This window comes from Meles meles, chromosome X (genome assembly GCF_922984935.1).
Source record: "Meles meles chromosome X, mMelMel3.1 paternal haplotype, whole genome shotgun sequence".
Taxonomy (NCBI): domain Eukaryota; kingdom Metazoa; phylum Chordata; class Mammalia; order Carnivora; family Mustelidae; genus Meles; species Meles meles.
Genome location: NC_060087.1, coordinates 3,801,983 through 3,820,941, shown reverse-complemented (window position 1 = coordinate 3,820,941; position 18,959 = coordinate 3,801,983).

Here is an 18,959-nt window from a genome sequence, read left to right as displayed (position 1 = left end):
TAAGATCATCATGAATATCCTCATTTTTCTCAGCTGCATCGTGCCCCACTTGTGTTTACCTTAACTAGTTCAACCACCTGCCTCCATGTTTGCATTTACAGACCTTCTGGAATTTACCGTGTTGTGTAGTACCGTGCACATAAACTCGAGCATTTCAATCCATATTGGTGGAGGTGTATCCCTCAAAAGGGTAAATTTCTACAAAGGGGTTGTTTGAGATGCGTGACAAAGGCATATATTGTCCCCATTAACATTTTGTCACCTCCCCCTAGGAGCTATACGTTTGCCGTCCCATGGGCCTGTTTCCCACCAGCCTGGCCAACAGATCAAATGATCACAGTGTTATTATTCACCAGTGAACAAGGAAAGGTATCCCCACCCTATGTTAGCCTGTGTTTCTCCTTGAGAGTAAAGTTCAACATCTTTTCACAAAAGGGTCATTCAAAGACAAAGTCTTTTCTGTGTAAGTTGTCAGTGTGTAGGTTTGCCTAATTTTTGAAAAATCTGTGCCTTTTCTCACTGTTATAAACCTTTGGGTATTAGGGATAATAGCCTCTAATATATTGCGAACATTTTCTCCTTATTTGTCTTCATCTTTAATTTTATTTATGAGATTTTTATACCATGTGGAATGTTTGTTAATGTAGCCAAATGGACTCATCTTTTCTTTTGTAAATTTTGGTTTTATTACATCCAGGTGTGACTCTTAGAAATCCATTTCCCTGCACCGAGGCCATAGCAGAATCTTTCCAGTTTTTGTCTGACAACTTTCTAGTTCTGGTTCTTTTCCCTTTTTTCTGGTCCATCGCAGATTCATTCCTGAGTATGGTGGGGGAGGGGTCTAACTTTATTGTCTCTTAAATGGCTGCATACCTCTGTCATCATACACTTTAGAAGAACATCCATTGTTCCTCGGGGCTTCTTGGTGACTCTGTTGGTTAAGTGAGTGACTCTTGGTTTCTGCTTGGGTCATGATCTTGGGGTCGTGGGATCAAGCCCTTCAACAGGCTCTGCTCTGGGCATGGATCTTGCTCTGGATTCTCTTTCTCCTTCTCCCTCTGCTGTCCCCCCACTGTAGGCACGTGTATGCGCTCTCTCTCTCAAAAGAAAAAATCTGTTAACCCTTAATGATTTGAGATCTAACTTCATCCTACACTAGAGTTCTGTCTCCTTGGGTCTCTTTTTCTTCTTTCTATTCTCTATTTCATTACTTTTTTTTTCTTTCTTGGGCCAGTTCAACATAGTCTTTGTTATCAAGACTTTGCTGTATGTTTTGTGTATACTTGCTTTATAGTTAAAACATGCACAGGGACTAGACTCTTAGACCTTCCTTTGCAGTATAAAACATGCTTTTTTTGATGAAAACAGTCACAATGGGTGGGACCTCTTTGATCCCATATGCTGTTAATCTTGGGTGCTTTTCTTTTACAATCTTTGAAAGAGACCAGGCTATCCAAACAGTCTTCACTCCACCAGTCCTCTCTCAAGTGCATTTTTTTCTTTTTGCACACTGATAGGAACACTACAGACACACATCTCCTCCATTTATATTGCAAAAAAAATTGAACAGGGCTATCTTGACTTTTCATTACTGAAGACACAAGCTGTCAAACTGTCTCCTCTGTAATTAAACATAACGAACATTCAGGATTTAGATTGGAATGCATCAGTATTGTCTTTTATACACAAATGAAGACCCTGATGGACAATTATAAGGCTTCCAGATATTGTATCTCAGTCACAGACAAAGGTAATTTAATGTTCAATTAATCTCAGGAGGAGGGACAAGCTGTCTCACATAATCTCCTATTACCAATTATTGTGTATTGTTGTATCAAGTAATAACCTGATCTGAACTGATAAAGGAGGGCGTTTTTAGCCAAACGTCCTCTCCAAGTAACCCCTATGTCCAGTCCACATACTAAGTCAAGCAGAGAGAGTCAAGTATCATATGGTTTCACTTATTTGTGGAGCATAACAAATGACATGGAGGACATTGGGAGATGGAGAGGAGAAGGAAGTTGAGGGAAATTGGAAGGGGAGGCAAACCATAAGAGACTATGGACTCTGAAAAACAACCTGAGGGTTTTGAAGGGGCAGGGGGGTGGGAGGTTGGGGAACCAGGTAGAGGGTAATAGAGAGGGCATGTATTGCATGGAGCACTGGGTGTTGTGCAAAAACAATGAATACTGTTACGCTGAAAAAATAAATAAAAAAATTAAAGGAAAAAAAAAGAATTCTTAAATGTGTAAGAGATTTTTAGAGTATATTTCTCACTATAAAATATAGTCTTTTAAAAGCTCTTATCGGTTTATTACCATAGCTATAATTGATAATGCATTGTTAGTAAATCATTTTTAAAATGCCCTTGCAATTAAGATGTTTTATTTCTTGTTTTTAATTGTTCCAACCAGTGCCTCATAAAATCTCTCTAGATTTTCTGTTGACAATGATTAGGAATGCTAAAAAGAGTAAAATCCTGACTAACTGAATGTGATGATCAAATCCTCCCAAATATTTTCTTTCTATTTTATGGTTCAAAAAAATCCAGACTGTAAAATAAAATCATATTTTATCCCACTCCCTAGCCTTCTCAAATTGAAACTGAGTGTTATTCTGAAAATATCACAAGTGGATATAAGTCATTAATAAATTGTCAGTACATATGGAATTGCCATAACATGTCTTCATTTTATAAATACACCTTAATTTGTTTTTTAAAATGACACTAAGCGCATTTGATCTAGATGCATCATTTTAAAATGTAGTTATGACATGTAGTCTAATCAGGAAAAATACATTTATAAAAACAAGTTAATCTTCTTAAGCTCATATTTCATAAAATTGGAAAATCATTTAGATGGTAGCCTAAGTCAATGAGAATATAAAAGAAGAGAAAAGAATATAAAAGAGACCACATTTTCAATGATGTATCTTTTCAGATAAAATATGAATAAAATTCCTACTTCCTAAACTCTGGCTAATGATGTAGTTATATCATAAATACTGTTATGTCAATAGATTTCAAGATACATCAAATACAAGGTTCCCGTGGTACGAGTCTGATGATAGAAAATTTAAGTTTCTATTTTTAGTTGTACCGTATTCTGTACCCATTCTGTATCTTTTTCAACTCATTTTTCCATTTCTCTCGCTGGTCATACAGAAAGTTCTGGTTTGGAATTGAGCAATAGGGTTCTAGTTTTGAATTAGCTTCTGATTATTCCCAGTTGTCAATGCCTGGTTTTTTCACCTATGAAGTAAGATGTGGACTGATCCACATGCAAAAATGGCAAATTAGGATTGTCATGAGCTAGAAATTGCTATACGATAGTTAGTATGAGACCCCCAAATTTGTGTTTCTATTTCAAACTGCCCCCCATCTCCAATTTGGCTATTCTACAAATGAATTTTAGATTAAGTTTATCTATTTTAACACAAAACCTGCTGAGATTTTGACTGGGATCGTGTCGAATCTGGAGATGGATTTGGGTAGAAGTGACATGTTGAAATCTATCTACATTGTTCTCCAACGCATGCATCAAGGATAGTTCTCCATTTATTTCCATCTTCAGATACCTGAGCACTGGTTTGCAATTTTCAGTGTACGGGTCTTGCTATCTGAGGTCAGAGTCATCCCAAAGTGGTTCAAATATTTAATGTTCCAGTTTTCCATGTTGCTTTCTCAGTTTCAGTTTTCGATTGTCTATGGCTGGTACAGAGAAATAACTTATTTTTGTAGAGCGATCTTTTATCTTGCAACTCTGCCAAAGTCACTTAATCGTTTCTGGTAGTTATTTTGTATATTCCATTGGGTTTTCTACACAGATGATCATGCCATATTCAAATAGTTTTAGTCCTCCTTTTACAATCTAGAGTTTTTTTTCCCCAACCCGTCCCTCACGTTGAACTGGCGGGAATCTCTAGCACAATGGAGAAAAGAAGTTGGGCAAGCAGACGTGTTTGTTTTGTGCTGATTTTAGGTGGATAGATGCATTATTAAGAAGGCTATTAGTTGCAGGATTTATGTAGATGCCTTTTATCAGATGGATAAGTTCTTATTTTTAAGCATCTTTTTAAAAACTAGGAACACATTGAATTTCAACAAACTATTTTCTACAATAATGAGATAATTAAGTTGTTTTTCTTTTTTAATCAATTAAGAGGACATTGAGTTTGGAAGTTAAAACAACCTTATATATTTGGAATGGTCCCCCTGGCCATGATGTCTTAGCCTTTTTATGAAGTTTTGATACACTTGGCTAACATGCATTTAGAATGTTTGACTGTTAGAAATAATCATCCGTAGTTTTGGGGTTTTTGTGCTTTTTCTCAAGTATTATGTGACAGAATACCCCTTCATACACCAGCATATACCGTTGCCATGCACTTTAGTTATATATAATTATATATATATAAATTAAATTAATTAAATATATGTATATGTATGTGTGTGTATATATATATGCATATATATATATTCCACTAAACATTCCTGTCATTTTTGTTTATACCACCAATTGTATTTTAAAGATATTTAAATTTAAAAAAGATCTTGTACGTTTATGAAAGAGTTTCTGCTTTTCACTCGGCGTTAGCCCAGATATCCATCCAATACTATTTTCCTTCTGGTGGAAGGTGTTCTTTGGACTTTTTTTTTTTTTAAGTAGTCTCTACATGGAACCCAACACAGGGCTTGAACTCATGACCCTGAGATCAGACCTGAGCTGAGAACAAGAGTTGGACGCTTAACTGACTGAGCCACCCAGACACCCCTGGACATTTATGATGATGTAGGTGTGCTGGTCATGAATTCTTTGGGGTTTTATATGTCTGAAAATGTCTTTTCTCTACCTATATCTGCTTTAAAGGCATTTTTGTTGGATAAAGAAATCTAGATGACTTTTTTTAGTACTTTCAATGTGTTTCTTCACCATCTTTCTAAAATTATTATTGACAAGAAATCCAAAGTTATTCTTATCTTTGCCCATTGATGCAAAACATTTTTTTCATCTAGATGCTTGTTAAGATTTTATCTTTATCACTGGTTTTGAGCCATTGGATTATGATGTGCCTTGGTAGATTTTTTCTATATTTCTTACACTCGGAGATTGTTGAGATTCTTGGATCTATAGGTTTACTGTTCTTTCTAAGGTATGAGAATTTCTGGCCAATATTTATTCAAATTTTTTTTGTGGCCTCATTTTTTCTCCCTTGAAGTATTCTATTAACCCACACAATATTAGGATGATGTGTTAATCACCCACATATTAGGATGCTTGGTAATATATCACAGTTCACTTATTTTCATTTTTTATTCTTTTTCCCCTATATATTTAATTTTTGGATCCTTTCTGTTGCCATGCTTCAAATATTCTGATATTTCAATGTAGAATGTTGTGAATTTTACCACTTTAGAGTTGGGTATTTTTATTCCTATAAAAAATTATTGGCTTTCTTAGGGCACCTGGGTGGCTCAGTTGGTTGGGCATCTGCCTTAGGCTCAGGTCATGATTTCAGGGTCCTGAGATCGAGCTCCGCATCAGGCTCCCTGCTCAGCGGGAAGTCTGCTTCTCCGTCTCCCTCTGCCGCTCCTTCCCACTTACGCTCTCTTACTCTGTCTCTCTCTCAAATAAATAAATAAAATCTTTTTAAAAATGCATAGGCTTTCTTTTGGGATTTAGTTATTTCGAAGGAGATTTATGTCTTCTAGTCTTGTTTATTACATTTGGTAGCAAGACCTGAGCAGTGCTCAGGCTGTGGAGAGTGATTTCCCCGTTACTGTGGTGGAAACTTCCTTAATACTTTATGCAATGTCTTAAATACTACAAGATCTGTTTTTCCTTCTGGAGGGTGGTCCTAGACACTGTGTAGTCCTCTGTGAACCCTGAACACTGTTCTAAGTCTTTGGATGATCATATCCCATCAATGCCGAGATAATATGTATGCACTGTATTGCTTACCTAAATGCATTGATTAGTAATTTGCTAATTACTCAAGGAAGGCATTCTACTGTTCTTTTCAGTTCTCTATGCAGCTGTCTTTTCTGCAAACTCTGTTCTGGAAATTCTAACCACCTGTTCTCTGCACTCTGATATCCATCACCTCAAACCAGGAGCCTTCCTGGTCCTGCTTGGGTTCCCTTTCTTGCACCACCACCCAGAATCACTCTCTGAGCAACAGCTGTTCAATAAGAGCACTCATATCATTTGCTACCCACCTTTCTGGATTAACTGTCATCCGCTGACTGATGATACCCAATATCTTGAAAATCCTTGTTGTTGTTGTTTTTTTAATATTATCATCTTTTTTTTCCATTTTATTTATTTTTTTCAGCGTAACAGTATTCGTTGTTTTTACACAACACCCACTGCTCCATGCAAAACGTGCCCTCCCTATTATCCACCACCTGTTCCCCCAACCTCCCACCCCTGACCCTTCAATTGAAAATCCTTGTTTTACGTATTGTTCTGTTTTCTTCTGCCACAAAGGTGATTTCCTGTTAGTTACTCCCTCTTAACCAGGAGGTTAAAGTCTTAAGTCAACTTTCTACATCCAAAGGGGTATAACTTCTTGTTATGAAAAAAAATCTGTAATATTTGGTTTGGCTGTGAGCAATGTTGAAAGCCTTTTCTTTACACTAATAATTTTGTTACCTGGCTGCTTTCCCAAATTGAAAGATACATCTGGTATCGTCTTGAGCCCAAGCAAAGCAAGCTCATACGGGCTTTTCTGTAACGGAGAAGCAATGCACATCAGCGTTTAGAAGGCTAGGTTTTAAGAGCCAGAACCTACTGGTTTGTATCACAGCTGCAAAATTCACCTGTGTTCCATGAGGAAAGTTACCAAAACCTTCCATGCCTCCATTACCTTATGCATAATGTAAGGATAACAATAGCGCTGCCTTAAGGGATTGTGGTAAGGACTAAATGAGCTAGTATTTGTAAGACCCTTGGAACAGTGGTTGGCACGGAAACACCATATGTGGTTGTTAAAAGAAACAGCAAATGGTAACTCCAGAAAGGAATTATAAATGTTGCATTGAAATAATGGGAAAGTACTATCTGTGATTTCAGGAACCATTATGCAGACAAATAGCTCTCTCATTCCAGTTGTAATGGTTTTATCAATAAATTATGCTTAAATCTTTTATAGCACTATATCACATCAGTATTTTTTTAAATGGGTCATCCTGACAAGATTGAAATTAAATCATTAATCTTATTTTTAATTCAGGATTCTAATGATACTTGCTACTAAATACATAGAGTAATGATCAGCCCTCCAGCTACTAACAAAGGAAAAGGCTTTTTTTTTCTTTTGTTTCTTAGAGGAAATGGATAAACATGTGCTTAAAAGGGGACAGTTAAATGATTGATGGAAGAATTAGGTTAGAGCCCAGAAACTCAAGGTTGAGTGCATTCAGAAGACCTTCTTAGGATTCTGTCTTTGAAATTGAATCTACAGCTCATGTTTTTCCCAGGAAGGTTCAACAGAGTCACCAGCATTCCCAACTGTGATGCGGGAAGAGGGAGGGGTGGCCTTTTGATTTCCCAGTCACTTTTTGTCTTGAACCCCTTTGCATATGAAGCTTTACCCTGCCACCTGCTTGGCTTTATAATTCTGGTTCAGTGGTTATAATATAACATCATGTTAATTCAGAATGATTATGGATTTGGGGGAGACGTTCGTTTTAGTGCCTTCTATCAGTAGATCAGAACTGGACGCACGAGTTAGGAAAGCATCGTCCTACAGTTGGACACATATTTGGACGTTTCTTGTTGTTTGCTTTGTGCAAGGTCACTGGACTTGGAACCAGGAAGTCTGGGTTGAGTTAAGTTCTAATTCACCAATCTCAAGATCCTGGTCATTAAATGCACAAGAACTAAGTCGGGGGGTAGGGGGAAAGCAGGCGTGCCTTTGGAAGTGCCCTCCTTGGCTTTGATGAAAACATATTCCAGAAATATCTTTCCTATGTGTTTCCCTTATCCTGTATGAATCTCTAGAAAGGAGACTTTTGAAGGATTAGGACGTTCAGAGGAAAGCAATAGCCATTTTCCAAATCACCCATGTAGCCTGATTTAAGGACTCACCTTGTTGGTGTGAAGCAGTTATCTGTGCCTCACCTTCCCTAGCTCCTCCTTCCATCTCTCTAGGGCACAGGCTTGGCGTGTGTTTGTACCTCCACCATAAAGACCTCCGCCATGAAGACCTCCACCATGAATGTCCACCATGAAGACCTCCACCATGAAAACCTTCACCGTGAAGACCTCCGCCATGAAGACCTCCACCATGAAGACCTCCACCACAAAGACTCAACAAAACGCTGTTGCCACAAGGTAAGAGGGCACCAACAATGACCACAAGTTTCTACCCATCTTCACTCATGCTTGTGAGCTCCAGCTCACCCAGATCTCATCCCCTTCACCTCTCTTGTTGCTCTGACCACCTGATTTGTGGATTTCCAGCCTCAGCACCAGGCACAAGGAGGACAGCCTGAGGAAGCGTGCTCTGATCCCTCCACAACTGTGGGAAGTCAAATCCCTGCCACAAATACAAACACATCCTCTAAGGGACTGTGTTTTCATGACAGCACCTGGGTTGTTTTGCAGGAATTGGGGAAAAGATAGGTGCACAGCCAACACATACATATGTGGGAAGCTACAACAGTGAGAAGAAACACCTCCCTTGCAATGCATTGCAACTTGAGCCTTTTGTGAATCAAAGATATCAAATAAAGGTGTTTACTGGAGTATATTTTTTCTTCAACAATTTGTGCAGAGAAATGACCACCAGTGAGATATCAGCTGGGATGCTTTAGGTGAATAATTAACATAAGGAGAACCCCCCCTTTTTTTCTTAATGTCCTAGGTCATATTCTTTAGCTATGAAGCAACGAAGAATGGAATTTTTCTTCCTACTCTTTTAAAAGTAGACATTCATAAAACTAATGCAGTAATGAATTATGGATTTTTTTAAGAGATAGACATTAGTGAGAACGAGTCACTTTAAAGATGTCTCTCTTTCTGAATTCCCTTAAAGAAATTAAAAATAAATAGGGGTGCCCTGGTCTTTCGATCAGGAAGAAGCCAAGGGTAGAAAGCACCCCATTCCTCTTAGTGGAATCCACATTTCCAACACAGAGAGCCACCTGGTAAGGATTCAGAAAGGCAAATGCCTTGCTTTGGTGTTGCAGCCCTGACTCTAGCCATGCATCTTCACACCAAAGACAGACAAAGGGCTTAATATGCAGGACACTTGCCTCACGAACACCATTGCCAGTCGCATGTGTGGAAATGGGACCCCCGAATTGTCAGTGTTTCAGGGAATAACGTCCCTGGGGCGGTGGTTCTCCAATTGTAACAGATCTGTGTGAGTCACCTCAGGAACTTGATCCGATGAAGATTCAGTCCTAGGCATGGGTTCGGTCCTGAAATTCGGCATCTCCTACAAGCTCCCAGGCAATGAGAAGATTATTGGTCCAAGGGTGACACTTCCCATAACAAGGTCTTTAAAGAGCATGGATTAAAGTCCTCAAAGAATGAAAGAGTCATAAATGTCTCAGATGCTTTTCTTTTTCTTTTTCTTTTTTTTTTTTTTTAAGTGAGGGCCATAGTGACTCCATGGTAGACACCTTTGTATCTTCAGGACATATGTATCTGCTAATGGGAGGTTCCACAACCTTTATGAATGTTTTTTAATTTTTCTCGCCGACTTTGCAATAAGGGATTCGTGACAAATGGCCTGGATATTTGTTACTTGTTGCAAATACTGACTTAGCTGTGCATTGCAAGGCCTCCTTTGTAATTGATGGTGAAGTGGGTACCTGTATTCTCCAATTAAGGAGACAATTTATCTCCCTAACACATGTAGAATATTCAAGATGAGGTCTTAAAAGGAATGGTCAGAAAACATGTCAGATTTCAAAACACCCTTTAGTTATATCCTGACACCCCGAAGTGAAACGGACATTTAGCAATAATCTTGTTAATTCAAAGCCTATACCACGCGGGGTCCTGAATTATGTGGTAAGCTTATTTTGACATGAAACAAATTAACAGCTGAACCATTAAAGGAAACCAACAGACTGGCCATGGAAAAGCAAAGAAGGAAAGGAGCGTGTTCATAGAAGACAGGAGACAAAACAAATGCAGAAACAATGCTGACATTTCTAAACAGGATATCAGATGAAGAATTTAAAAGATCTCAAGTCCAGGCAGCCTCTCTCATCTGTTGATTTAAATTTAAAAACAAAACCCTCAGGAATTCCCCAAATTGTTTCTATAGATGGATGTTCAGCGGTTTTTTTCTTTGAAAACATAATAATGCTTATGGGAGCTCTGTGTTTTCTCTCATACTTTGTAAGCAGCTGGTAGAACTGAGACAGATAAAAAGGGTATTTCTTCAAAACAAAAAAGTGGGATCAGTCTTCAAATCTGTGAAATGATCATTGAACTGAGGATGTTATTAATTAATTCTACTTGATTTTTTTTATTAACAGCCAGAAAAAAGCCAACCGTGTGTGATGTATAAATATGTACTCAGTATGTCTGGGATGTGACCTTTTTTTTTTTTTTTTTAACAAGTTTCCAGTTTTTAACAAGTTTCCCTAGCCATGGGGCCCTTCTCATCCACACTTTGAGAACTGTTCTTTTAGATCATAATCTCTCCACCTCCTTCCTTCTATTTCCTATCCTTTTTTGTGAGTGTATATGCAGGAATTAGTTGCCAGTTGGATGGGTGATTCATCACACCTGGAAACCTTGCACATTGGCCATCTGAGTCTGGAACAAGAAATGGCAAAGTTGGCCAATGTTCTAGGCTATTCTTATGCAGGTCTTGTCCGTGGTTTATTCCTTCCTAGAACTTAAGGCATTCTAGGGTTATGGTTAGGAAAGCTCACAGGATATTTGGGGCAGAATTCTCCAGCAAAATAGACCCAAGAGAGTGTGTGTGTGTCCAAATTTCAGTGTGGCTATTTTAAAGACGGTGTTCCAAGATGGGCAATGACATGGATTGGAAGTATAATATATAAGTTAACAAAAAAAGTTAAAAAGACTTTTATCCATTTCGAGTTTATCTTTGTGTACGGTGTAAGAGAATGGTTGAGTTTCATTCTTCTACATATCGCTGTCCAGTTTTCCCAGCACCATTTATTGAAGAGACTGTCTTTTTTCCATTGAATATTTTTTCCTGTTTTGTCGAAGATTATTTCACCATAGAGTTGAGGGTCCATATCTGGGCTCTCTACTCTGTTCCACTGGTCTATGTGTCTGTTTTTATGCCAGTACCACGCTGTCTTGGTGATCACAGCTTTGTAGTAAAGCTTGAAATCGGGTAACGTGATGCTGCCAGTTTTGTTTTTGTTTTTCAACATTTCCGTAGCAATTCGGGGTCTCTTCTGATTCCATACAAGTTTTAGGATTATTTGCTCCAGCTCTTTGAAAAATACCGGTGGAATTTTGATCGGAATGGCATTAAAAGTATAGATTGCTCTAGGCAGTATAGACATTTTAACAAGGTTTATTCTTCCAATCCAAGAGCATGGAACAGTCTTCCATCTTTTTGTGTCTTCTTCAATTTCTTTCAGGAGTGTTCTGTAGTTCCTTGAGTACAGGTCCTTTACCTCTTTGATTAGGTTTATTCCCAGGTATCTTATGGTTCTTGGTGCTATAGTACCTCAACGTGAGACAGGAATCTATCAGAATCCTAGAGGAGAACATAGGCAGTAACCTCTTCGATATCAGCCACAGCAACTTCTTTCAAGATATGTCTCCAAAGGCCAAGGAAACAAAAGCGAAAATGAACTTTTGGGACTTCGTCAAGATCAAAAGCTTCTGCACAGCAAAGGAAACAGTCAACAAAACAAAAAGGCAACCCACGGAATGGGAGAAGATATTTGCAAATGACAGTACAGACAAAAGGTTGATATCCAGGATCTATAATGAATTTCTCAAACTCAGCACACACAAAACAGATAATCATATCAAAAAATGGGCAGAAGGTATGAACAGACATTTCTCCAACGAAGACATACAAATGGCTATCAGACCCATGAAAAAATGTTCATCATCACTAGCCATCAGGGAGATTCAAATCAAAACCACATTGAGATACCACCTGACACCAGTTAGAATGGCCAAAATTAGCAAGACAGGAAACAACATGTGTTGGAGAGGATGTGGAGAAAGGGGAACCCTCTTACAGTGTTGGTGGGAATGCAAGTTAGTGCAGCCACTTTGGAGAACAGTGTGGAGATTCCTCAAGAAATTAAGAATAGAGCTTCCCTATGACCCTGCAATTGCACTGCTGGGTATTTACCCCAAAGATACAGATGTAGTGAAAAGAAGGGCCATCTGTACCCCAATGTTTATTGCAGCAATGGCTACGGTCGCCAAACTGTGGAAAGAACCAAGATGCCCTTCAACAGATGAATGGATAAGGAAGATGTGGTCCATATACACAATGGAGTATTATGCCTCCATCAGAAAGGATGAATACCCAACTTTTGTAGCAACATGGACGGGACTGGAAGAGATTATGCTGAGCGAAATAAGTCAAGCAGAGAGAGTCAAGTATCATATGGTCTCACTTATTTGTGGAGCATAACAAATAACATGGAGGACATGGGGAGATGGAGAGGAGAGGGAGTTGAGGGAAACTGGAAGGGGAGATGAACCATGAGAGACTATGGGCTCTGAAAAACAACCAGAGGGTTTTGAAGGGGCGGGGGGGTGGGAGGTTGAGGAACCAGGTGGTGGGTAATAGGAAGGGCACATACTGCATGGAGCACTGGGTGTGATGCCAAAACAATGAACACTGTTATGCTGTAAATAAATAAAAATTAAAAAAAAAGAAGTTAAAAGGACTGGATAGATATAAATGTAGCTATACATAGATACAAGCATACAAATATAGAAATAAAAGGATAGATACCTAATAGGAAATGGTGCTATAATTATGTGTGATTTATGCCTCCTTGTTTGCATGTTTCTTTATGTATCAAATATATTAGTAAACAACAAAAAATGTATCCAGTAAAGAATCCCAACACGTACTAATCCCATCAGGCAATCAAGCTCAACACCAATTGTGTTGAGTTGTCATGTTAAGAGAATATACCATTGCTAGGATGGCATCTGCCTTAATCCAAGGATCCTGGGATCGAGTCTCACGTCAGACTCCCTGCCCAGCAAGGAGCCTCCTCCCTCTCCCTCTGGGGCTCCTCCTCCTTGGTCTCTAGATCTCAAGTAAATAAATAAAATCTTTAAAAAAAAATTAGAGGCAGCTTCTCACTTTTTACTTTCTTGGACTTTTTCTGGTTTGGATGCTGCTGAGAAACACCACAATAAAATTCTCTTCACTCCTATTTTAAATCTTTTTTTTTTTTTAAGTTGTCACCACGATGATTAGAGAAAATGTAATACAGATCCACAAATAGTGAGCAATTAAAATTTAGCTTATTTGACATTACCAAGCTATAACCCTTGTTAGCATGTTCACATATAAACCTCCAGTTACCACCTTGGTAAAAAACACTCTTGGGTATAGATGTGTTTTTAATCACTATGGTGGACATCACTATAGAACTGTGCTTTTGACAGTTTTCTTCACTTGAGATATTCTGAGTTTCCTTCTTGTCAGTTCAGAACTGTATCACTATTTGAATCAGTTCAGGGGACGCCCAGGTGGCTCAGTCAGTGAAGGGTCTGCCTTCGGCTCAGGTCATGGTGTCAGGGACCTGGGATCAAGTCCCTCATCTGGCTCCCTGCTCAGTGAGGAACCAGCTTCTCCCTCTCCCTCTGCCTGCTGCTCCCCCTGCTTGTGTTCTTGCTCTGTCTCAAATAATTAAATAAAATCTTAAAAAAACAAAACAAAACAGAATGGGTTCAGATTATCCTGTTCTCTGTGTGTGCAAATGTATGCCCTCCTCCTGGACTCAAGGCATTTTCAACACATTATTTTAACTTTATAAAATATCTTCATATCTAAAAAAAAAAAATCTCCTTTACGTTTCAAATCTTACTTGAAAAATCTGCAAACTTGGGGCACCTGGGTGGCTCAGTGGGTTAAGCCGCTGCCTTCAGCTCAGGTCATGATCTCAGTGTCCTGGGATCGAGCCCCGCATTGGGCTCTCTGCGCAGCGGAAAGCCTGCTTCCCTTCCTCTCTCTCTGCCTGCCTCTCTTGTGATTTCTCTCTGTCAAATAAATAAATAAAAATCTTAAAAAAAAAAAAAGAAAAATCTGCAAACTATATTTGTCCAAAAAGACTTTAAAGTATTTCTTCAAATTAAAACTTGGATATCTTGAATGACTTTGCATTAACTGGGTTGCAGTGGAATTTATCATTATTATGATTTAAGTGTTTCTAGACCAGCATGAGCTGTGTCTCCCTATGGAGTCAGTGCTTTGTATTAAATCACATCTATTTTGTCTTCACGTCCTTTCACTGAGTATAAGAAATCCATCTTTCCTCATATAGGTCGAGAGACTTTCTTATTACTATTGTTCCTCTCTATTTTGATGTGTGTAGCTGTTGTGCAAACGACACTATAACATTTTCCTGAGTGGTTATGGCTTGAAACTAAAAACAATGCTGACTTTCTGGTTTTTTTTAAAGATTGTATTTATTTATTTGACACAGAGAGGTCAAGCAGTGGGAGCAACAAAGGGAGAGGGAGAAGCAGGCTCCCCTCTGAGCAGGGAACCTGACATGGGACTCCATCCCAGGACTCCGGAATCATGACCTGAGCCGAAGGCAGACGCTTCACTGACTGAGCCACCCAGGTGCCCCTGACTTTCTCTTTTAATGTAGTCAACAGTAACAATTTTTTTTTAAAACAGTTACTATTTTATCCCTGGGCGTCACAATGAACTTACATAATTTTGGATATTATTTGTTCTCAGTTGACTCTTGTGGTCACCTATCAGACCATCTTCAGATAACAAGAATTTTGCCTCCTGCTATCAAATGTGTCCCATTATCTTTCCGATGGAAAATTGTAAATGAAACTGGAGTGAGAATTCTTGTCATCTCCTTGATTGAGGTTAACAGAAAATATCTAGTGTTCACCTTCAGAGTGACAATAGTTTTGAAGTCTCTCTCTATGTGTGTGTATATATATATATATATATATATATATATATATATATATATATTTTTTTTTTTTTTTTTTTTACCATGGTAAGAAATGTCTTTCTCTTGCTATTTTAGTAACCATTTTTATTAGGTGGGGATATTGCATCGTATCAGTTTCATTAATGTTATCTAATTTTTGAAGAAAACTGCCTACTCTTTGTGCTGTATCTGCTAATACAGTGAATTCTATCTTTGGACATTACCGTGTTACCTGCCTTGTACTCCTGAAAGGATCCTTATTTGATAATGACATACTGTTCTGTTGTTGTCCTAATTTCTTTCTCTGTTCTTGGAAAATAGTAAATACATAGGAATCCTGTGTTTCATCAGAAGTTAAAATAGCTCACTACATTTATGGCATAGCCCTTTGGCAATTTTCTCAATGTCTTTTGGAGCCATTGATCCAAGAATTTTCCCTCTTCTTGAGTGGGTTTTGACCATAAATGTTTTTGCAAAAATAATACTCCGGTTTGTCCTCATTTTCAAATTATACATATTATAATATATAATATACATATCAAGTTATAGATACATGTTATATATGGCATGTTTTATATATATAAGTCATCTGGATTTGAAGAACAAAGGGCAGTGTTTTCTTTGTATTCTATACATAAATACATATCTTTCATGAGTTTTCATTTCTTTCTTTATATTGCTTATAATTTTTCACTCTTGTAAGTTTTTTAAATGCCTTTAATAGTTCTAACTTGATGTTATATTTTCCTTTTTCCATAGAAAATCCTATTTAGCATGATTTTACAAAAATACACTTTTCTCTAATCCATTCATTTCCACTATTATTTATATTACTTCATTTCCTTTTGTTCTGGTCTGTCTTTAAAGTCCTTTAATGAATGCTAAGTTGCCTATCTGCATTTATTTTTAGTAATGCATCCGTTTCAAGCTATGCTCCTTCCCTTGAGCACAACATGCCCACCAGGATAAGCTGAAGATAAACTTCTCACATTGTTGACTTTGATCTGTGGATGCAATTGTAATATTCAGCTTCCCTTCAGCCTTACCTCCTCCTTCTCCACATTTCTGCCAGCAACCTTAACAACATTCTAATCATCATGGTTTCTACACTTCAGTTCTCCATGACCTGCAGAACAGCCCTTTAGGATGGTATCCTCTGTCCTTTCTGATGTGACCTGTCCTACTGGTTGACCTTGGAGCCCTACATAACCTCCACACAATTCCTCCTGTGGAGACTGTAGGCAGCAAATTTGACTCTTTGAATACACCACAGATTCTCCTGCCCAACCTTCCACACTTTCATTTTTGCTCCCTTTCTGGTCTTTTCCGTTCCCTTCCTTCCTGCTCTGTGAATGTCATAACAACTCCTAACACACAGAACATTTGCAATTCGTTTTTGGTGAATGAGCAAAGCATGGGATTGCGTAACTCAGGCCACCACGTTTCATGGTTTTGTTCCTCTATCAACACAATTTCAGATCCACTCATCACTCACATAATCATCCCTCAAGGTACAGATAATGAGTAGATAATGCAAATTTCATGACCACACCATTGCATAGCCTTTTTGTCTCAGTAATGATTTAACTCCCTTTGCAGCAGGGCTAATCTCTGGAGATTTTGTGGATTTCTTCATTGTTGTAGCCATAAAATATCAAACCCAGAATGACTTTTGAAGCTCCCAGTCCCCACACTGCAAGGAGGCAAAGCTCAACCCCGTAGTGACTTGTCTGCACATATCATGAAAGTTCAGTCAGAGGACTGAGGTTCATGGCCCTGAAACATACCCAATATTCTATCCACTTCCCTACAGCGATCGCCTCTCAATTCCAATTCCCACACCTTCATCGATTCCTGCTATGCCCTGACCCCACTGTATTGGTTAAACCAGAAAAACCCTGTCAGAAGAAAGTGAAGAAAAAAAAAAAAAAAAAAAAAAAAACAGCTCTCACACCTTCCAGCCAAAAGAGAAATGATCAAAACATACTAACAGGCAGTTTTTAAAAATTCAACTTAAGGCAAAAACAACACCCTTACCTCTTGGTGATTAGCATAAGAAATTGGCACCATTTTGGAGGAAAGCTTTTCAGCAAATTGCTTTGGAAACTCTAAGTGTTCATAGTCAACACCGATGATGAATCAAGGTGCCCATCATAATTGTGAGCATCACGGCCCATCTCCTGGAAACCCCTGATGTCACAAACACACTGATCCCAACACTGTGATGTCATCAAGAGCTGGTACCTACACTCAGTTGAGAGATGAGAGATGCATATAAGTCTCAGTCCTCTCCAGCCAGGTCCCCACTCACCTGCAAATGACACAACCCCTTATGCATTTTTCCGAGTGGGAAACGGGCAGATGTGGATGAAGAGATTTTGAAAGAGATTGAAAGAGGAAGGCGCTCTTTACCTCTAGAAAACAGACTCATCTCAGTAAATTCTCTCCTTCATGAAGTCCTTCTCTACACACACACGAAATGTATGCTACATTATTAACTCAAAGGCATCTTTGGTTCATATTCCCATATTCTATATTTCATATTTCCTAACATCCCTTTTCTGTTTCAAGATCCCTTGTGGGGTCCCACAGTACATTCAATCCCCATATTTTCTTGGGTCCCTCTTGGCTGTGATGGTTTTCCCAGACTTTTCTTGTTTTTGATGAACTGGATGGTCCAGAGGACTTCTCAGGCATTTTGTAGAATGCTTTTCTCAAGTTTAGACCAGGGTCTTGGTTTTTAGAAGAAAGAGGCTAAAGATCATTTTTGTCCCATTCTAGCAATGGTGTATTCTCTTAACATGACAACTCAACACAGTTGGTGTTGAGCTTGATTGCCTGATGGGGTTGGTACTTGCTGGGATTCTTTACTGGATACATTTTTTGTTGTTTACTAATATATTCGATACATAAACATGCAAACAAGGAGGCATAAATCATACATCATTATAGCACCATTTCCTATTAGGTATCTATCCTTTTATTTCTATATTTGTACACTTGTATCTATGTATAGCTACATTTATATCTATCCAATCCTTTTAACTTCTTTTGTTAATTTATATATTACACTTCCAACCCATGTCATTGCCCATCTTGGAACACCATCTTTAAAATAGCCACACTGAAATTCGGACACACACACACTCTCTTGGGTCTATTTTGCTGGAGAATTCTGCCCCAAACGTTCTGTAAGCTTTCCTTACCGTAACCCTCGAATGCCTTACGTTCTAGGAAGGAATAAACCACGGACAAGACCCGCCTAAGAATAGCCTAGAACATTGGCCAACTTTGCCATTTCTTGTTCCAGACTCAGATGGCCAACGTGCAAGGTTTCCAGGTGTGATGAATCACCCATCATGATGGGACTTTTTAAATAAAACCCCACGGTGTTATGAGCAAGTCAGAGAGGCATCACGTGATTGGCACGCATGGGATAATGCATGTTTCCATGGCACCCCGTGTCTACAATTTTAGGGGAAATGTAAGCCCGTCATCCGTTCTGCTTAATATGACAGTGCACGTTTCCCAGAGGGCTGCCGGCATTCTGTGGCCACTGCAATTGTGCTTGAAGGAAGAATTCTCCCTGGGCACATGGCTCAGTAACAGGAAGATGTTCCGTTGTTACAGTTCCAGAGGCATAAGCAGGTGGATTCAGGCATATGGTGTTGAAATTCCTATTTAAAGGACCGTCCAGGTGTTTGCAAGACCATGATTCACGTTTCCATTAATAAACACATGTCCTCTTCATGCTACACGCAGTGTGGCTTTTGAAAAATGCCTCCTCGACTGAAGTCTGAAAGTCCCTCCATTGTCAAGGAATAACAATTCTTTTTTAAGC